General features: G+C 34.8%; 1 protein-coding gene across 3 annotated transcripts in view; it reads right to left on the bottom strand.

The window, feature by feature from the left end:
* usp2a (ubiquitin specific peptidase 2a) overlaps nucleotides 1-7,036 on the bottom strand; it is a 28,921-nt gene extending 21,885 nt beyond the window's left edge. For 2 of the 3 annotated variants that reach the window (XM_066663228.1, XM_066663249.1), the window contains exons 1-2: nucleotides 6,889-7,036; nucleotides 3,327-3,420 (exon numbers count right to left, since the gene is read on the bottom strand). The gene's annotated coding sequence lies outside the window, so the exon portion shown is untranslated. Of the gene's footprint in view, nucleotides 1-2,860; nucleotides 3,045-3,326; nucleotides 3,421-6,888 lie in introns of all 3 variants that reach the window. The other variant, XM_066663238.1, reaches the window with a different exon arrangement.
* Nucleotides 7,037-14,123: the final 7,087 nt, after the last annotated feature.

Genomic DNA, 14,123 nt, shown 5'->3' with positions numbered 1-14,123 from the left:
TTGAGGTGACAGGAATCAAAAGTTCACAGCCTTTATCGCCTCTAGAAATTATGTCATGGAAAGACATTTCAGAAATAGTCACGAATGTGTCACCTGATTCATGACACACGGTTGTCAAAGGCTGGTCTCCAAGGAAAAATCAAATGTACCACTGATATTGCCTTAATCTTTTATATAAAAACATGAAAGTTCAATTGTGGTTTTGAATAGTAAACAAAATTACTCTAGCTGCATTGAGACTTAGCAACCACTGGATCCTATCACCTCCATTTCATTTCCCAACCAGTCACTGTGTCACAAAGCAAAAACTTAAATATTCATGAGCATGTATTTGCAGTATGGATCTATACATGCATGCATACACTGGCTGTAAAAAGCTGATGACTTTCTGTGCTATCAAGCATGCTATGCTCTTAAAACATTAAAGCATTGCTGGTTAAGACTATTTGATTCTCTTCTGAACCCAGTATGAACTATACGTGAAGTGTGTGAACAGGAGATACGCTATTTGAGCCATTGCGTCAAGCTGTGCCACCTGCTCCCTCCTGCATTCTTTCATGGTGGACTTGCCCAGTGCTGTGGATGGGGCAGAGCTCTGCAGCTTCTGCAGTTTGTGTTTGTAATGTGAGAGTCTCCTGTGCGGCGCTGCTTGTTAAGGTGGCACAGTCCGTTCTGGTGGAGAGAGACAGGCTCTTGTTCACAAGGCAGTGCAGCGTCTGAATAAATAAAAGTATCTGGTGTTGTCGATCCGTGTTGGGTTCAGTAGGAAGGCTCCTGTTTCTTTAATCGTTTTCTCTCTCTCTCTCTCTCTCTCTCTCTCTCTCTCTCTCTCTCCCACACATGCATGCATTTTGCATTGTTTCCTCTCTCTCTCTCTCTCTCTCTCTCTCTCTCTCTCTCTCTCTCTCCCACACATGCATGCATTTTGCATTGTTTCCCCTCTCTCTCTCTCTCTCTCTCTCTCTCATATCAATAATTCAGAATATAGATCTGGGGTAGGCAGCACAATGGATGCAGTCCAAAGCTCACAACACAGCAGGACCGCTCACATATACACTCACTACAGCCCAGAAGACTTAAGACAGTTGTCCTACCACTGTCAAGGCATGTTCTCTTCCCGTCCTTCACCAAGTAAACAACAGTTAACTGACAGCATAGAGTATTGTAATCCATTTCCATGGGGTGTTGCTAAGCAAACCTAACCACAACAGATCCATTCAGGAGTTTTCTTTGACTTTTTTTGGTATACTTTCCACCATATAAAAAGAATGCAGATAGTTTTCCAGTCTAACAGATCCATTTATGACCATTATTTGACTATTATATGAAACCTATGAAATTATAAATATAATTAACTTATGAAAATTAATTTCTACTTTTTAAATTATAAATTCTACCCTATGAGAGAAATACTATTGTATATATAGCCTACACACACTCACAAATCTTTCAGTTTTGTTAGAATTTCTGTGCTATAAATAGAAGTAAAAATAGGAGTAAATATATTTATATGAGCCTAAACTGACCCAAATAGCTTTTATTGACATATTTCTAATATATTTTATTAAAATATTTCTATACAATCCATAAACCAGCTTCTATTGATTTATTACACAGTTGTTAGCAAAAGTTAGATTCTAATTCACTACAGAGAAAATACTTCTGCATGGCTTAATGAAAAAATGACTGTGAATTTGCTAAATAAATAAAAACAAATTTCTGCATATTTCATTGTTTACTGTTTTTTAATTGTTTTTTAATTACACAGCTCACTAAATTTAATTCAAAATGGATTATTTAAGATTTTCCACTTCTAACAAAAGCTATTTTGACCAGGGGTTGACAAACACTTTCTAAAAAAATACTTTCCCTAAAAAAACATATAATGAGTTCTTCTAGAAGTTATGTTTTAGTAGACGTATATATAATCGTATACCATTTTAGAAGAATAGAAGTTGGTTTATGACATGGTTTCCTATGCTTTTTGTGACATAAATCAACAAAGCACAAAGAGTACAAAACATGTTTGTCGTCTAGACTTGAAGGAGACTGACCATTTCTCAAGCCAATTGTGAAACCTGAGAAATGTGTTTTAGACATTTGTGACACTTCAGGTCGAGTGAATCAGCATGAACAGAAGTGTGAAGAGCTATGTGGGAGTGTGGATTATGTGTGTGTGTAAAACATGGCTGATGGACAGACAGGTCCAGCACAGACACAACCAAACAAGGACTAACATACACGCTTGTGTCAAAGACAAAAGAGCTTAGAATGGATCTGCACAAATCTGAAGGGAACAGCTGATATTGCTCACTATTCAAACAAGTACTTTTTCACCCTTCAACTTATGTATAATATACTTATTTGCATTACAGTTTGCAAATGCAAGCCAGATTGAGCTGGAATAAAGAGGCAAATAAGTCAACAATTTCAAATTGTGTTTTAAGCAACAGAATTAAATCACCCACAACAACACACAGAACAGACTCATAATTTTCTATTCAATAAATGAATACCAGTAAAACTGACGGAGGATCACGGGAACTACGTTGCTCCCTTAAGATGTTCGCATTCTGAGGTACTATCTAGAATATCTGAAATAGAAATAGTGCTGGTCTTCTTGTAAAAAAACAAAAAGGCCCGTAGATTAATCTAATTTAATTTCAATAGAAAAAACTGAAAAAAAGACAATTCAATTTTTTTGCCTAATCATTCTATGCAATAGTACTAAAGGAAAATCCAAAACAAAGGAACAGACTTCATTAACCCACAAAACTGAAATGGCCTTCTTAACATAAACAAAGCTTGCGGTCAGCATGCTGAATACTTAAGGAAGTGTCTAAGGCACAGCTATATTTACCTTGAAACATAAGCAGAAAAGACCTCTATGTCTGTCAGGTCCAAATTGACGCCTTCGCCCTCCCTTCTGACCAATGACAGACTGCTATGATTCTGCTCTCAGCTCTTCCTCTAATATCACAAGCTCTGAAATCTGCACCTTCTTGTCTGTTTCTAGAAGCATCTAAATCTGACTCTAAGGCAATCTGTTCATTAATTGGAAAAAGTAAAGGCTGGCTTAGAAAACACGAAATATAAAGAGTTTAATATATATATAAAAAAAGCACGATTTGCACATTTTAAATGTCCTTTTAAAATATGAACTCACATATTCCTGTTCAATAATAGATTAATAAGCAGGTTCATAATATGTTTGTCAATATGCTTATTGTAATTCCAAAATAAACTGATTGTGGTCAGTGGCACTTCTACCTTCTCTCTATGTGGTGTGTACTCTGGTAGCACATGGGTGTTAGGTTATGGAGTACCTGCTGTAAGTAGAGCTGTTCTCTTAATTCCAGCGGGTGGAAAAACAGTAATGGCAGCTTGTCATATCTCAAATCCACCTCTCATTGCTCAAACCTAAAGAAATACAAATACACAACAGTTATCAAAAAAAAGAAAGAAAAAAAATTTAATTAAAAAAAAAACAAAAAAAAAACAGAGTTCTTATTGAGCCTAAAAGCTAAAGCATTTACCACCTTTTTTCTAAGCTTTTAAATGTTTGCTCCTTACCCAATAACAAAATTAAACATTTAAAAGTTAAAATTTACAAATCCAGGATATAAAGCAGACCTTAAAATCAACACTGTTTGTGATATTTGAAAAGTATCTAAATATCAAAACAAATACATTTATTCCATTTTGTATTCTTTGATCCATATGTTTAGATACCACGATAACATCATCAGTCCCAGAGTCATATTTCAGACCCATCCTTTAAAATTAGGTGTCTTATTCACAATACAGCATTTTCCTATAGTTAAAAAATGCAGAAGGTCAACAGGCAATAGGCTCAATTCTCAGAAGAGGCAAAAGCCACAGTAAAGTGAGAGTGAAGACCTAAAATTAATGTCCATGCTGTCCCTCAGAATAGTCCTTTAGACACAGCACTCAAGCAGAATTTGAAGATAATTTTAAAAAGGTAAAAGGGTAAAAGGTAAAGTTTGTAAACTATAGGTGAGGCTCACCAGAGGCGTTTTCTGTAGATATGCAGTGTGCTGTTTGGGAGGCTGTTGCCCCAGAGTGAAAGGACCACGGAGGGATTGTATGAGCAGAGTGATCCAGAATGCCAGAGATCATGTTACTGGGATGGTAAATATAGCTATCGCCTACGACCTCAGTCGGTCATTCAACACTTAGTGACATTCCACTTTGCTCTTAAAGGCCTAGCATTGAAGCTGCTTATGGGCAGGTTGGTTGTATACAAGTGTATTTTGTAAAATGGAAGAAAGAGGAATCAGGCAATCAATCCTCTTATGTCCTGTTGGCTTGAATAAGTTGTCCACTTGGGTGCATTTTTTGCCAACTTATGAGGTTCAGACGATGCCACAATATTTAGCCAAGCTTTTAGAAGGATGATCTGGAACTGAAACTTTTAGAGTGGATTTTCTTAAACCAGGGTTTTCCAAACTAGAATGAGGATGCAATGTTGGGTCGTCTGACAAACTGACCAATTCCATTTTTGTTTTATTAATATTTTAGGCAAATATCTGGACTGCTCAGGGGCAAGCATCATAGCACTACAGACAATGTCACACACTTCCAGGATCTTGGGGCCCTGGGTTCTACTATACATAGGGCTGAATATTTTGCAGAAAATATCCAAATGTGACTTTTCCATCCAGTATAAGGGTTGTGATTTAAATTCCTATACACTTTTTAAATTCTATATATATTTTATATCTAAGAAGACCAAATAGCTCTGGTGTTAATTTTGTATACTGACCGTAGGCTGTGATGTAGTTACGGTTGTTGTTTTGTACACAGCATAGTGTTTGGTTGCCTATGACTGATCTAACTCAGTTAAATGTGAGATGTAAAACTTGATAAAACATTGTAAATGATCATCTAGGCTGTAATAAAAATGAGCTCTTGCTATATGAAGATTACATGCTTTAAAATTGCTTCTTAAAAAAAAAAACAATTAACTTCTCATCCAGTGTTCTGTTCTCTCCTCAAGTCCACGTCTAAGAACTTTAGTGTGTTCCACCTGAGTGAGTTTCCTCTAGGTTCATTGAAATATATGCTATTAGCCCTAACCTCTATATACACTTTCCCTCCATCAATCATCTGCTGCTCAAACGCCCCATCTTTCAAGTTGAGAGGTTTGGTTCCTAAGGTTTATAACACAAGAAACCCTGTTTGTCTAAATTCACCTGCTTGACTTGTCTTTGGAACTATTTCAAAAGTGAAAATGCTCATGGTGTTAACTGCTTATTACTCTCATGAAGCATCTTCTAGTATAAATAAAACACCACAAAGACATTTTAACCAGTTTTAAAACATGATTTTTACTGGAGGTTAATTTAAGCTATATGCTTCAGTAATTCATTTAAAGATTTACTTTTAAATGTGTAGCTTGCAAATGTAAACTATTTACATGCATATAAAGGCTATAAAACTATTTACATGCATTACTTCCCCTTTACGCTTACACACTTTCCTGTAGAGATGTAATGTATGGAGGATCAAACCTGCCAAATTTAAAAATAAAGAAATTAATTAATAAATGACTCAAAAAATTAATTTCCTCCATAATAATGATAATACATTTTTAAATATATAATTGTTATTTATTTTTATTTTTTAATCGTTTTGTGTATTAATTTTATGTATTAATTTGTTTATTAATTTACTTTTACTGAAATTATTTTTTTTATTCATTTATTTTTACTTTTACATTTACTTTTTAATTTTTCTGAACTCCTGAACTGAGATCACATAATTAATTAAGGCATTCAGCTTTATATAAACAGTAAACACCTGTACATGAATGTATGACACAGGACCAAAGGCGTGATTGGACCCATGAAATGGTGTGGCATCACACTTAACAAGCAGAAACATACATTTAACTGAGGTGAGCAGCTGCTTCTTTGAGCAGATTTGACACCAGCCTTCGCCCTTTCTGACACTTCTATTAAAATCAAATACTCTATTTTGGACTTGAGTCAGAACGTGAAAAACAAGCTAGTATAAATAAATGAATAAGTAAATCAAACAATAGTTAAATACATAAATACAGAAAATAATCATTTAAAATTTTTTAAAATGATATAGTAATTAGTAATAAATAAAAAAAGCAAATAATACAGAAATATATATATATATATATACACACACACACATTATTACACCCCCCCCCCCTCACCACCACCACCAGTGTATTGCTTTTATTTCATTTCTTTCCATTTTTTTCTAAATTATTTTTATTTGGCAGGTTTGGTCCTCCATAGTTATGCAGCTTATGTAGATAATGAACTTAAGGAAAACTTCATAATATACATTTAGGATCATGTGCCCAAAAATTAGGGAGTCTCTGGTTTAAACCGTCACTGGAGGATGGTTAATATTAATCCAGACTGAAACATCAGTCCAATAAGTGAACTCTTTAAAAACTAAGTTACTGTTCAGTGTGTGTCCACTATAATTACGCTGGCAGTGGAGACAAGCCTGTGATTGAAATATGAGCTCATTGCTATGTGACTGATTAAACTCTAAATGCGGTTATCAATGAAATTACGGTTGGCTTCTAACTCGTCAGCTTTTTTTTCGAATCTCAGTTCCACCTTAAAGGATGCGCCAGAATCTCCTGCAGCCTTTAAGGTGGAAGAGAAAACTAGATTAAGAAGCCAGTTTTAGTCGCGTCAGGGCGTTAAGGGTAGGGATAGAAAGCGTGAGTTGGACAGTAGCTATAAACGCGGTTATAACACACAGTAGTCCTTCGCCAGTTCACTGGTTTAATCTGAAATCGCTAATGTTGTAAGCAGAGCGAGTCCCAAAAGTGCTCCTAGGGAAGAGTAGTGGGGGTGGAGCTGTATTACTCACCGCAGAGTCCACACACGGGACATTCACCATCCTCCTGTGTCTCTCAGCACAGTAACTGTTACACCAGCTCACCTTCACTCAGCCGCACTGCTATTCACCGAGAACGTTAAACACAGCGCTGAAGCAGACACAGCCGGTTCGATCTCCACAGATCTCCGAATTAATGAAACCCAGCCCCTAAGCTCCAATAACGGGACTCTCGCTTTAAGAGTGACGTCAGTCATCCGTCCTGTCCTCTCATTGGCCGAAGCCGCTCACCTCGCGTCAATCGGCGTCACCGCCCACACTATCGCCTTGGTGACGGAGTAAACACTCCTCCGTGACGAAATATAGCGTTGAATAATTAGCACTGGGCCTTCGGTCAATGAACAAAGCACACACTGTCCACTGTTAGATATTACTCCATAAAAATTGTTTATATAAAACAATAGATTACAATATATTCGCACATATGCCTTTGCACACATACACTTGAGAACGTCCTATTCTTAATCCATAGGGCCAGTCCTCCCTTTGTAGATATAACACCTTCAACTCTTCTGGGAAGGCTTTCCACAACGTTGAGTATATTTATGTGAATTTTTGTCTTCACTCTAATTAATTTCAGCGGTGTTCTGTGGGTTGAGGTCAGGCCAGTCAAGTTCTTCCACACCAAACTCGCTCATCCATGTTTTATGAACACTGATGCGTAATCATGCTGGAACAGGAAGGTGACAAACTGTTCCCATAAAGTGGGGTTCATGATATTGTCCTGAATTTCTTGGTATGTTGAAGCATTAAGAGTTCCTTTCCCTGAAACTAAAGAGATGAGCAGTTCTCCACCAAGCTTTACACTTGGCACAATGCAGTCAGACTAGTAGCCAGACGGAGAAGCATGATGTGTCACTCCAGAGAACACATCTCCACTGCTGTAGTGTCCAGTGATAGCATGTTTACACCACTGCATCCAACGCTTTGCATTGCGCTGGGTGATGTCAGGCTGTCCATTCTATTAGCATCATTAATCATAGCATTTTGGCTGTACAGACGTTCATCTGTTGCTCTGTATATACTTTGTTTCCCCCTTACTTTCTGTTCTTCAATGGTCAGAAATGGCCACCACCGAGCAGGTATTATTTGGGTGGTGGATCATTCTAAGCACTGCAGTGACACTCAGTCAGTGACTGAAGATGAACTGAAAATGTGCTAGAGTGACATTTTCAAGAGATTACAGAATGTGCATTGAACAAAACTTTAACACACCTCAAATATTTATTTCCCTTTCACTTTTAAAGCATTTCATTCCTCTCATCAAAACACTGACAAACCATTGCAATCTGATTAAATTCCAATGAAGTCTTCAATGAAGACTGTCAGTCAACATGCATTTGGAAGGGTGAACTAGAAAAAGGAAATCCAAAACAGTGCCATATGATCTGAAACATATTTATGCAGGACTGAAATTAACAGCTGGTTTCTTAATGTGGGGATAATCTTGCCCGATGATGGACAGTAAATGCTTTGGGTGTCAACATAATCTTCACAACATAACTTTATTTCATGATCAGAACAAAAAACATATACTTTTGGTAGTTTTAGCAGTAAAAACGAAAGAAAAAGAATATCATTTATGTAATATATCTTCCAGATATGTGGCTCTGAAAAATATTCATTGGTAAAAAACACCATTCATATTAATTAAGCTACAACTATTAAGACAAAAAATAAAACAGACATAAAACATTCTGCAAAAGAAAAATCAATGAAACTATTAATCAATAATAGTTACAAACATATATTAATTTCATTTTATCCATCAATTCAAAACAATGATATCACACAATAAATCCCTGCTAACTTTTACACTTCAGCTTAAGTACTTTTGAACCCCAGCTTATATACCTGATTTAACTATGGAAATCCACAGAATTTTTTTTCTTTTAAGTGGTATTAGTGGGTATAGGGCATCAAGTATTGAATCTTCAAATAGCAAAGAGCTTCCTACAATTATTTACCTACAATCTACACTCATGAACACACATCCCTTTAGAAACACTAAACATGAAGCATGTATGACCATGTTAAATATGTCATCCCTCCCTGTACCCATGGCCAGATGAGGTTTAAATGAACATCCTGATCTGAAAGATCACAAAGTATGCATACAATATGTCTTTTTTATGGGGACTCCACCTAAGTAAACACAATGCAAAATGTTAAGGTAATTTTCTTCAAATATGGGAAAGATTACATATATTATAATCTTAGAGTACTTGTTTAGTGTAATTACCTATAATACAAAAACAAAGCAACAACACAAATATTTCAGGTAAACTATTATTTTGACAGTGTCATCTCAGATACCCTTTGTGAAGAAAATACAACTGTTAAACAGTGATACAGAAAAAAAATAAATAAAAAAAAGCTGTTATATGTATCTGCTTAGTTATTAATTGTTATTAACAAAGTATTCAGATATTATAACTGTCATATAACATGTCTATAATAGTCATTAACCTACTGTATTATTAAAGTATTATTATGCAAGGTAATTTATATAACTGCATAAACTGTTTCCATAAAGTGTCCAATAATGTATAATAATGATAAATAAATTACAGCATAATTTTCGTAAGAACATAATGTGTATAGACCTTGCTCTAGTTTCTTAAGCAAAGAAAAAACATCCAATGATCTAAAAGTGCGAGTGATATGATGAAAGTATTGCACTAACATTTAAGTTGGAGGATTCTTGCTCCTTTTTTTTTTAATTATATAAAATGTTCAGACTACATAGCAAGATAATGGAGAGTATTTAATTATTCATGCATCCTCTTCACCAATAATAACACCCAATATGGTAAATAAAGAATATTTGATTTTACCATTGGCATTGTTATTTCCAATATAATTTCTTTACATATGGCAATTTCTTTATATATGGAAAACATGTCTTAGAACTAACTGCTAAAATCAGCTGCTGATTTGCTAAAATCAGGCAATTCATTTGGTCTAAGCACTAATGTCACTCTAAACACAACATTAGATTTGAACTCCTTCTTGGTTAATGTTGTGGGATATTTTTAACACAAGTATCTCAATTTAATGAGGTATGGTTGATATTACCAGTTGTTTCATATTTTAAATGCAAATGAGTCAGATATGTGAGTGTCTAACCTGCACTTTGCCATTTCTAAGCAGTCTCTCCTTTAAAAACAATAAATAAAATAACAAATCCATTGCAAAATAATAACTGAAATGTTTTTCAGGATTGACACGTGTTTCACATTGATACATGTCTCAGTAAATGGCTTTAGATTCTAATCTTAGTCATATCCTAAAATAACATTGCAGAAGTCACACAGTGCTTGTAAACAGTTTTATAGGAACACTAGGTAGTATTTCACCTTAAAATTACAGCTTCAAAATTATTGTAATACTTCACTGACCTGCAGTAGGAAGACAGAGCCTCATTACTGTTATTACTACTCCAGGTTCAGCACTGCAGAAACTACACCGTGTAATTTTGGAGGAGGGAAGAAAGTACCCTCCTCCCCCCTCCCTCTCGGTTTTAGGCCAGTACTTTATAATGGTGCTTTTCCACTGCATGGAACTTAAACAACCCTACTCGACTCAGCACGGCTCTTTTGCTTTTCCACTGGCCAAATCTGGTATCAGGTTCCTGGAACCAGGTACTTTTTCAGTCCCTGCTCACTTCAGGTTCCAACCATGCAGAGTAGGTACTAAACTGTGATGTGTAAACCCTACAGAGCAATGATTGGCCAGAGACATATTAATCATCACCACGAAACGCAGAGCTCATTCAAATTCAGCACAAACTCGCTGCTTCTAAAATCTCTTACAGCAGCTTTCATATTTATTTTTATCAGACTCACAACTGCAGCTCGTAATTTTGACTTCTATGAGAACTGGGGTGCATATTCAGCCCAAAAAACAAATACAACATGAGTAAACAGTGCCTAAATTTATTGCCATTGTTGATGTGGTTTTCAATGCCCATGATTCCCGTTAGAGATTGGGTTTGCAATGTTACCAGCTCCATTTTGCAGGAGAGCTGTGCTAGTGGAAAGGGGAACAGCTTTAAGCGTGCCGAGCCTAGCCGAGTTGAGTAGAGCCGGACCCATGCCGTGTTAAAGCACCATAAGTGAATTACAGTCTGCGAATGTTGGGGGAGCCCAGGAGCAAAATATGAAATTTTACTTAATGTTCCATTAAGAAAACAGAAATGGCACTAAGGAACCTAAATGTTACAACAACAAAGTTGGCCAAATATAGTCATAAATCTATTTTTAGAAGTACCACTAAACATAAAACAAGGCAAACATATAATCAGTAAGAAATAGGCTACATATAAAATTAAATCAGTTGCAAAACAGAACTCGAGAAACAAAAAACCCTAAAAAATCTACCAGGGAATGTATGACATGCTTTTTTTCATTTTTTACTTAAGGTTCTGTAGGTGGTCTGTGTCACATATCTCAAAACGTATGATTATACTGTGCCCATCTGGTGGACCCCTTAACAAAAACGAACTAAAAATGCATGTCCAATTTGTCCAGATCACCAAGCATGTCAAAACTACAAAAAAAAAGTAGTAAAAAAAAAAATGAATTAGCTGTCCGTGGACAGTTTCTTGAACAACTCATGTAAAACTATTAAAAACAAAATGCAAACAATAATACAAATACCCAATGCATGTTTGACTGCACTTTTGGAGGTAAGATGTACCTGAAGGTTTGACATTTCTAGTTCTTCTTTAATCACTTGCATTTACATAGATAAATATGTGCTAATTAAACATTTTCAGTGAAAGCCACTAGGTTAGGATATATGGGACAAAATAAAAAATTAAATGAAATAATTTCATTTGCAATTGCATTTTTCACACAAGCATGGGTCAGCACTGACAAAATTAAAAAAAAAAAATAATAATCTTTGTCACTTAATTTTCAAAATTATTCTGGGATTTGATGTTCAAATCCTAAAATGAAAAAGCTAATGTGGAAAAGAAAATTCAAACACCAGCTTGGCTTTGCTTTTTCTTCATGATCTGGATAATAAAAGTAAAAATGAAAATGGAATATGAATTTAGGGTCTGTGTACCTTTCGTTAATTAGTTTTCCATTTCTAATCCTGCAGTAGAAAAACAGAGAATGGCCCATTTCCCTATTTTGAATGATATAAACATCATTGATTTAAAGAAACCCAACTTTTTCTACAACATAAAGTAATTACAACAAAATACAAAAAATGAATATGAACAAATAGAAATTAAAAATAACGAGTTTAGTTCATTCTTTCTTGTGTCTAATTATGGGTTGGGCTGCAGATTTTAGGCACAACCGGAAGTTTTTAATGCTAATAAAACCATATATTTTGAAAGAGAGGAACTTATTCTGCTGGTAGATTAAAGATAAGCATACTTGACCCATTTCACGATTTAACTAAAAATATGGTCAAGGACGGGGCAACATATGCTGAGATTTCCATGCATGCATGTAGATTTTCATTGCATATTGGGGACATAGGTGTCCGGAGGGGGTATTCTAAGGCTAATATAAGTAAGTTTGCAAAACTGCAGCAGAACAGTGACGATTATGTGACACAGAGCTAGATCTGTTATCTTCCTGTTAGTTATGAAGAAATAAAAAAAATACCCATTTATATTGAACTGAAATCAAAATATATCAAATTCTAATATTCCCTTTATTTGTGTTTTGATGCGAAGAAAAGAAAAGAACAAATAAAATCCAAATACATTCTCTGGTACTGTTAATAACATACAAAATAGGGAAACAGGTCGCTCTCTGTTTTCCTATTACAGGATTAGAAATGGAAAATCATTCAACAAAAGGTAAACGGACCATTTAGCTTTTCATTTTCAACTGCAGTATGCAAGAGACAGGACAAAATGAAAATGAAAATGAAAAATGGAAAAATAAAAGTCCAAGTGACCGTTTGGTCCATGTAGTCATTCTATTTTCATTTTAAAAATAGATATTAAAAAATGAAAAAAGGATGGTTATTTAATTTTCATTTCATACTTCAAATTCATATAATGTAAAAAGAGCAATATAGAACCACACTCTGAAACAATTGTACACATGGCAAGAGGGGACCATCTCTGCGGCTATTTTGCATTGTTATGGAACCATTGTCATACATGTTGTTATAAATAATGCTACAATATATGTAAATAAATTAAATAAGCAATGTGTGTATTGCCTCATTAAAGTGATTTGAAATGATAAATAATCATAATGACTTGTTAATTTTAATCAAATATATTATTGCATGCATTTAGTGATGTAGTAATAGAGACATTGGTGCTCAAACATGGGTTTCTGATTCTCTATCTGTTCTGAAGCAGACGTAGTGTTCTCTGTAATAAAATCCATACATGCATCTACATATACATGCATCTTGCTAATTAACAGCTCTGAAAACAAATTTATGAGCGCCTCAATTTGCCTTGAAGATGTTGTTGAACTTTGTTTTCAGAAAAATAAAAAGACGGACTGTTTAACTGTTTCTTATTCTTTTTGCATTTATGCTTTGATTCCAAAGAAATAAAATATAATATTTTTTTTTTGTTTTAACATATGGATTTGGAGTATAAAAAAAATAAATAGGTTTTTCATTTTTTAAATATCTATTTTTAAAATGAAAACAGAATGACCAAAAAGTACACAGACTGGTGTGCTGATGGCAATATCTGATGTTTTTTCCATATACATACTGTATCTGTCAAAGTTGATACATAAACATTCATGAAATGTAGAAACTAGGACAAAATTTACCTGCCGTGGAATTTATATAGATTACAAATATTCAGCTGAAATAACATGAAACTGCTGTCTCATATTGGTTTGAAACCTTGTTCCAATCTGTTCAATGATAAGTTTTAAAGTACCTAAATATAATCAGTACCCCTTCCTACAACTAGGTACATTTATGCTTGATGCCTACACTAAGTCTATTTTGTGCCACTTTTCCAAAGCATGATCATATCATCCCTGAATATCAGCTACTAAATCCTCACACTAATGGAAACTGAGATTGAAGTTTTAAGGAATTATTGTCAGATTCTGAAATGGTTTAATACTTATTGCCAACACTAACCGCCAGAGTAGACATTAACTTGCCTTGTATTCATGCAATAAATTAAAATTACAAAATGAATTCAGTGCTGCAATGTCCAACACTATTCTCAGTTAATACAAAAAACAAACAAA

Source organism: Hoplias malabaricus, chromosome 1 (assembly GCF_029633855.1).
Source record: "Hoplias malabaricus isolate fHopMal1 chromosome 1, fHopMal1.hap1, whole genome shotgun sequence".
NCBI lineage: Eukaryota > Metazoa > Chordata > Actinopteri > Characiformes > Erythrinidae > Hoplias > Hoplias malabaricus.
This window is presented reverse-complemented; position numbering and strand designations above follow the sequence as displayed.